Source organism: Furipterus horrens, unplaced genomic scaffold (assembly GCF_987537825.1).
Source record: "Furipterus horrens unplaced genomic scaffold, mFurHor1.1.pri manual_scaffold_1, whole genome shotgun sequence".
Taxonomy (NCBI): domain Eukaryota; kingdom Metazoa; phylum Chordata; class Mammalia; order Chiroptera; family Furipteridae; genus Furipterus; species Furipterus horrens.
The window spans coordinates 97,182,317-97,190,272 of NW_028327171.1; the positions used below are offsets into that span (position 1 = coordinate 97,182,317).

General features: G+C 38.1%; 1 protein-coding gene across 3 annotated transcripts in view; it reads right to left on the reverse strand.

The window, feature by feature from the left end:
- Positions 1 to 1,574, reverse strand: part of SPICE1 (spindle and centriole associated protein 1) — a 63,378-nt gene extending 61,804 nt beyond the window's left edge. The window contains exon 1 of one of the 3 annotated variants that reach the window (XM_090276687.1): positions 1,347 to 1,558. The gene's annotated coding sequence lies outside the window, so the exon portion shown is untranslated. Of the gene's footprint in view, positions 1 to 1,346 lie in introns of all 3 variants that reach the window. The other 2 variants (XM_090276697.1, XM_090276706.1) reach the window with 2 other exon arrangements.
- Between the last annotated feature and the right edge of the window lie 6,382 nt (positions 1,575 to 7,956).

The following is a 7,956-nucleotide window of genomic DNA, read 5'->3' on the forward strand; positions in this document are numbered from 1 at the left end:
AAGATGTTCAACATAATTAATCATTAGGACATTGGAAATCAAAATCATCCAATAAAATGGTTATAAAATGGTTTCCAGAAAGATGGAAATAACAAGCATTGGCAAGGATGTGGAGAAACTGGAATCCTCAAATATTGCTAGTGGGAATGTAAAATGGCATATAGCCACTTTGGAAAACCGTTTGGCAGTTCCTGAAAAAGTTAAATACAGAGTTACCACATGACCCAGCAATTCTAGTCCTAGAACTGAAAACATGTGTCCATACAAAAACTTAAATATGAATATTTTTAGCAGTATTATTCTTAACAGGCAAAAAATAGAAATATTCTAAATCTCTGATGAATGGATAAATTTGGATAAAATATGGTATATACATACAATGGAATATTATTTGGCAATATAATAAGTAATGATATATCCTATGACATGGATGAACCTTGAAAGAAGCCAGACACCAAAGGTCATATACTGCATCATTCCATTTATAAGAAATATCCAGGATATACAAATCCATAGAAATAAAAAGCAGATTAGCGTTCGTGGTGTCTGAAGGGAGAAGGGAATGGAGAGTGACTGGACACAGGGTTTCTTTGTGGGGTGATGAAACTGTTCTAGAATTAGATAGTGGGGATGGTGGCACAACTCTACGAATACAGTAGTCCCCCCTTATCAGAGGAGGATATGTCCCAAGACTCCAGTGTATGACTGAAACCACAGAGAATACCAAACCCTATATATACTACGTTTTCTCCTATACATACGTAACCATGATAAAGTTTAATTTATAAATTAGGCACAGTAAGAGATTAACAACAATAACTAATAATAAAATAATTATAAGAATATACTGTCACAAAAGTTATGTAAATGTTCTCTCTCTCAAAATATCTAGAAGTTTCATTTAATATTTTCAGATTGTGGTTGACCACGGGTAACTAAAACCCAGAAAGTGAAACCATGAATAAAACGGACTACTGTACAGTAAAAACCTCTGACTTGTACACTTTAAAGAGGTAAATTTTATGGTTTGTGAGTTATATCCCAATAAAGCTGTTATAAAAGAAGATGTGGGAAAAATATAAGTTGTTCAATAAAGGGTTTCAACTGTATTTAACTCTTTAACCACTTAGATCTTCATTTATTCCGCAGAAACAAAAGGGAATCATGAAATGTCAGTAAATCTATCTGATGAATTAAAATTATATTAAAAGAATATTAATGACATAAGAAAACACATTAAGAATATAAAAATTTGAATACAGAACTGCCTGTATATTCCCAATGATGTTAATATATGTATTATACTCTGTCTTAGGAGAAAAAGCAAAAGATTCTCTTCTACTGACCTTGAAAAAGCAAACTGACCTGTTGTGACTGCCTCTTAAAAAGGGCCATGTGGTAGGAAACACAAAGACCTGTGGGCAGTCTCCAGCAGAAAGTCAGTTAGAAGCCGAGACCTCTCAGTCATACAGCCACAGGGGAATGAATTCTGCCAACAACTTGAGTGAGGTGGACCTGGCAGCAGATTTGTCCTAAGCTGAGCCTCCAGAGGAAACTGCATCCCACCAACACCTTAATCACAACTTTGTGAGACTACACAGTCTCCAGTTAAACCATGTCCAAACTCCTGACCCACATATATTGTAAGATAAAAAATGAATACTGTTTTAAGCCACTGAGTTTGTGGTCATTTGTTATACAGTATAGGAAACTAACATACTGGCCAACTCTAAACTGCAGCCTGTGTATGGTAAAATCACAAAGGTGTAACCCAGCTGCTATCCTTCTTCTGAGCTTCCAACCTTCATAAAGGAGAGGCATATTTCACCACTTCTGTTTACTAAGCCCTAGTTACACTTCAAACTTTTGCAACATGGGGACCACCTTTGCACTGAAAAATGTCATCTTGAACATCACCAATAATGGTGACCACATTTTTCTTAACCAAGGATCAGACTCTGTGGTCTTCTAACAAAAAGATTTTGTGCTACTTACAGAAACCAGGTATCATAAAAGAGCTGTAGTTTACATGCTGGCATGTGAGACTGTGAAGATATTCTGATGTTTTACAGTGCTAGGTGTCAAATAATTAGCACAGTCTAGAAAATCTAAAATATTAACAGGTTCCTAATTACTAAAAATATTGCTCCCTTCTTTCTCAGGCCTTTCCAGCTCTACAGACTACCACTCCTGGAAGTCTCCCCTCCCTTGGCTTCCACAATACTCGTTCTCCTGGTTTCTCTCCTTTTCTTTTCTCCACTTTTTTGTAGGCTTTGTTAGCACCTCCTCACATACTACACAATCAAGATCTTCGCCCAGTTCTATCCCAGTCTTCTCCTCTTCCCACTGGAGACCATCCTGTTATTGTTTTTGAGAATCTACCACATGCCAGGCCCTGGCTGGGTACTAGAGATACAACAGTAAACAAGTCTAATACTATGGTGCCAGCTCTCATGGAGCTTAGTTTCTAATCATATCTTCCCTCACTGCTCTCCCCAACTCCTTCACAAAGTTATGAATGCACTGGGCACACAAACACACTGTGAAATGGAACAAGTCACTAATCAAGAATTCATATCTTTCCTCGGGACAACTGCCTTCTGTACACATCTCCCAACTATCTCAAACACAACAGAGTCAAAATAGAGCTTATTTCCCATGCCCTCCTCACTGCCAACCTCTAGTTCTTGTTATTTGATTGGCTTGTTTAATAAATGTCTGCTGAATTCAGCTCAACCTACAAAATTACCATCCTTGTTCCTCCGGTAAAATCTTAGCATTACTTTCTCTTCTTGTCTCATAACCAATTAGATACCAGAATCTATTCTTTCCCTGAAATACCTCACTTATCTGTACCCTCCTCTTCATTTCAACTACAAATTATTTTGTCCAGGCTCTCACTATTTCTCCTAATTGATCTTCCATTCACTCATTCACTCACTCACTTCATCATCCACATACTGTGTTGGTTAAGAGTGTTGTCCCCACACATCAAGGTTGCAGGTTCGACCTCCAGTCAGAGCACGTACAAGAATCAACAAATATTTTGAAAGCACATGCCAAGAGCCAGTCACCAGACACAGCAAGAAAGTAGTCTGTACCCTCAGAGAGATTAGTTTATCAGACCACAATTAAATGAATAATTGTAATAAAAGGGAAATGTGCAAAGTAAATTTAGTGTCATGTAAATACCTCACTGTACACAGTAAGAAAAGCCTGCCTCTTCCCTCGAATTTCCCCCAAAATGTTTAAGCTGAGAGCTAAAGCATGAATAAAAGTTAGAAGAGAGAGAAAGATTGCTGGGGGGCTGAGTGGCTTTAAAAAGGTTGTGAGAAGTTCAATCTGACCATCAAAGATTTGCTATGATGAGAGGCCAAAAAGAGAACGAAAGAAAGGCAGAGTTCAGACCACGAACTTGCGAGGAAGTCACTTAAGGATTTTAAGCACGAGTTATGATGGGATTTAGCAAATCCACTCTGGCTAGTGTAAAACTGATCAAAGGAAAATAAGTCCTCTTTCCAAACACTGTCCCTTCAATCGTTATTACCCAGATAAATGACCAGAGTATAGCTCAAAACATTTTAATAACTCCCCCGCTGCGAAGAAGAATCCAGCTCAGCTTGGCACTCAGAGGTCCTCTCCCCAATCCCCGGCCCTTCCTCCCCCTGTGGCCTGGCGGACCTTTCTTTCCAGTCTTTTTCCTCTCAAATCTCCCACACATCCTGAAACAAAACTCTCGCTTTCACATAAAGGTCTAACCATTTACGCTCTGTTTGGAACATCCTTCAGACTTTCATTTCCTTCTCCACGGGCTTAACTCCCACTCTTCAAAATTATTCAAGCGGCCCCTCTTCCTGATAAACCCTGACCATCCAATCGACTTACATAACCCTCCCGGTCCCGGAGTACGCTGACTAGTGTTTCTCCAGCTAGACTGCAAACTCCTTAGAAGCTACAATAGGGTCCCTCTAATTTCTAGCCCTACGCAAACGTGCCCCAAAGCAGTGCGCTCTAGACACCAACGCACTCAGACACGCATCCTGGAACGCAAACACTCAAAACACAGTCACAGGCGCGCCTTCTACAGTAATGATCCTCTACGCAAGGCCACCGCTGCCGCGGACTGTAGCCGGGTCCCTAAGGCTCGGTGGGGGTGAAAGCTGCAGTACTTCACTCTGTTATCACAACCTGCCTTGCCGCAGTGACTGATGCTTTCCTCGACCGAAAACTTCAGGCACCAGAACAGCCCGGCCCGCCACAGGTAAACGCAGCCCGCTGCTTCCGGGATGTTGCCTGGGTTACGGGAGTCCAGCCCACTCTCCCTTGCGCATATCCGGCAAGGCCAGTGCGCAGGCGCTTACCACTGTTTGGCTTGGGCTGGGGGATGGAAAGTTTCTTCTGTGCCCTACCTGCGTTCCAGGTGCCCTCCGAAGGATTTCAGGCAAAGCTTTGGAGGTTGACATGTAGCATTAGCCACTTTCTTGTGAATTCTCTAAAAGAAAGATGTTGCTCTCCACACCAAAATTCACATATCACACTTAACTTGCTTTCACCTCTATTTATAAATGTTTATTACCAATGTTCCAGAGACTATGCTAGGTTTAACAGGATCTAAAAACAGGCAAAGTCCCTGTCCACAGGAAGCTTACAGCATAGTAACAAACAGCTATCAATGACACAAATGTAAAATTAAAACTATGACAAGCGCTAAGAACTAGGCATACTACATAGATACTACACTTATAAGAAAATTTGAATTATTCAGGAAAGCTGAAAATCAGAGGGAGCCATATATGCAACCCTGTGTGACAAGTACAAAGGATGGGGAAAAGTCCAGTATGTTTGGAGTTCAGAGAACAGTGGGAGTTTCGCGTGAGGGAGGCTGTCCTTAGGAGCCAGGACAGGCAGCACTGTGCAGGCCATGTTAAGGACTTCACAAAGCAGTCATCAAAAATAGTTAATTTGCTCCAATGAGACAACTTCCTTTAATCCCTAGTTATTAAGACACACCCATACATGGACCAGCAAATACATAGTCAACACACAGATGCAAAAATAAAATAAAATTTTAAAAACCTCTGCCTTCCAATAGCTTCTACTCTGATTAAGGAAGTTTGGTGTAGATATATCCAATGATCAATCAATACAATCATTCCCTGCATACATTTTCTATTCCCTGCCCCACTCTGAGTTACTGTAACACTTGACAAAACCACAGTATTGTCCCCCCCAACACTGTACTTACTAAGTGCCCACTCCCTTGCAGCTACAACTGGAAGAAGAAAAACAACCGTCCAAGCAGACTTTATATTCATGATCACTAATTTTGGGGAGGTCCTTAGCAATGCCTGAAGACTATATTACAGTTCCTTGCTCCATTGATTCTCCTAACATTCTAAATGACAACTCTATACCTTCTCTCATCTCTTCCATTATGTTCAGTCTCAGCCAGTGATCTTGCTTTCTACTTCATTGACAACATTGAAACAATCTGAAGACAACTTCCATAAGATCCCATCACTAACTCAATCCTCCTAACAGCATCTTTGCCCACAAACCTGTCTCCTAGAAGCTCAAAGAAACCCAAACACAAGAATCACAAAGAACATTACATCAAGTATATAATAATCTAGAAGGCAGCAAGAAAAGCAGAAGACCAATTATGAGTAGGATTGACTCCACAAAAGAAGTTATAGGAATGGGTCTACAGGGCTGTCGAGGACAGGACATTGTAGACATCACTCGTTCATATGATCACCAAGAGTTGGAGTCAACAGCACATAATATACACATATAATAATCAAATTGCTTAGAACCAATAATTAGGAGAAAAAAAATCTTAAATATAGCCAGAGAGGAAAGACATTACAGAGGAACAAAACTAAAGATAACATATTTCTCATTAGAAACATTACAAACAAGAAGACAATATTACATCTTAAATATATTGCAAGAAAAAAAACTATCAACCTAGAACTCTATATCTGACAAAAATATTTTTTCAATGATGATAAAATAAACATGCTTCCACATATAACTGACAGAATTTATTATGAGAAGACCCTCAATATGAGAAATGTTAAAGTGGGTACTTCAATCAGAAGGAAAATGATATCAGAAGGGAATCTGGATCTATACGAAGAAATAGCTACAGGAGGTAAATATATTATTGTTTTTCTTATTATTTAAATCTCTTTAAAAGATTATTGACTACTTAAATATAATAAAAATGTACTGTGAGCTTTACATGTAAAAGTAAAATGCATGACAACAATAGCATAAAGGCCAAAGAAGAGAAATAGACCGTAAAACAAGTTTCAGTCGATTCAAAAGGATTTAATTCATACTGCATATGCTCTCTGCCCATAACTAAATTAAATTAGTAATCAATAACATAATTATTCCTGACAAATACCTCAAAATTTGAAGAAAAAACATATACTTCTAAATAAGCCATTAATCAAGCAAGAAATCAAAATGGAAAGTAGAATATACTTTAAAATGAATGCAAATGAAATACAGCATATCAAAATTTGTGGGATGTAACTGAGAATAGTATTTCAAGAGAAACTTATGGCACTAAACACCTGTATCAAAAAAGTTCTCAAATAAATGATACCAACTTCCACTTTCAGAAGTTAGATAAAGAAGATCAAGTTAAATCCAAAGTAAGAAGATGAAAAGAAATAATGAAGATTAAAGCTGAATCAATAAAGTAGAAAAGCAAAAATCATAGAGAAAAACCAATGAAACTAATACCTGGACTTTGAGAAGATTACTTAATTGATAAACCTCTAAACAAATTGATCAGGAAAAACTGCATCTAAATTACCAATATCAGAAATAGGAGGTGACAGATTTTGTGGGTACTAAAAGAATACTACAATATTTTGAACAACTTCATGTCAATAAATTTGACATCATAGATAAAGTGGACAAATTCCTTTAAAGACATAAATTACCAAGCTTTCCCAAGGGAAAAAAATGGATAACCTGAATAGCCGTATATCTAGTAAAAAAAATTTAATTGCAATTAAAAAACAAACAAACAAACAAACTATGGGCCCAGATGGCTTCAGTAGTGAATTCTACCAAACATGAAAGAAAGAAATATGACCGATCCTATAAAAACACTTGAAAAATTAAAGAAGAAGGAATACCGCTCAACTGACTCTTTGAGGCCAAAATTACCCTAATAGCTAAACCAGAGAGAGGCATTACCAAAAAAGAAAGCTACAGACCAATATCCCACAAGAATATAGGTGCAAAAATTTTAAACAAAATTTCAACAAAATTCATGTAACAAAATAATTATGTTGGGTGAAAGAAGCCAAAAAGAGAAGAATAAAGAGAAAGAGAAGGGAGAAGAGAGAAGAGCGACACATACTGTGTGGGTCTATTTATATAAGACTCTAGAAAATTAAAACTAATATCATGACAGAAAACAGACCAATATGAAATCAAGGGTTGACTTGCCAAAGTTTCACTAATGTATTTCTTTTTAATTGCTCCTGATAAGGTCCCTTCTGATGAGTTTCAAGAGCATTGTTTACCCAATATCTTTTCCAACAGATGAAATTTCCTGGTTGATGATTATTAAAAGCCCTAACTAAAGTAAGACAATTCTGAGGTTCCCCTTCTTATGGTAAGGGCAGTAGAGTACCAGGGTTCAGGGTCTTGCAGCAGTAATAGTAATGTGAGAGGGAAAGAGCAACAGAAATTCCTAAGAGGCTAATTGACTGACTGAAGTGCTATGTATTCTCAGTCAGTAGTAAAGTCTGTACTGCATGAGGAACCATAACGTCAAGCAAGCAGCCCAGAATAAATTCAGCAGAAGCACTGATACATTTTGCAGAGGCAGTATTGCCCTAACAAAAGGGGTATCAGCCTTTGCAACTGGATTGAGGGTGAGGCTACAATAGTGATGGGTTTTTGATGGTTCCCATGAAGTTTAGT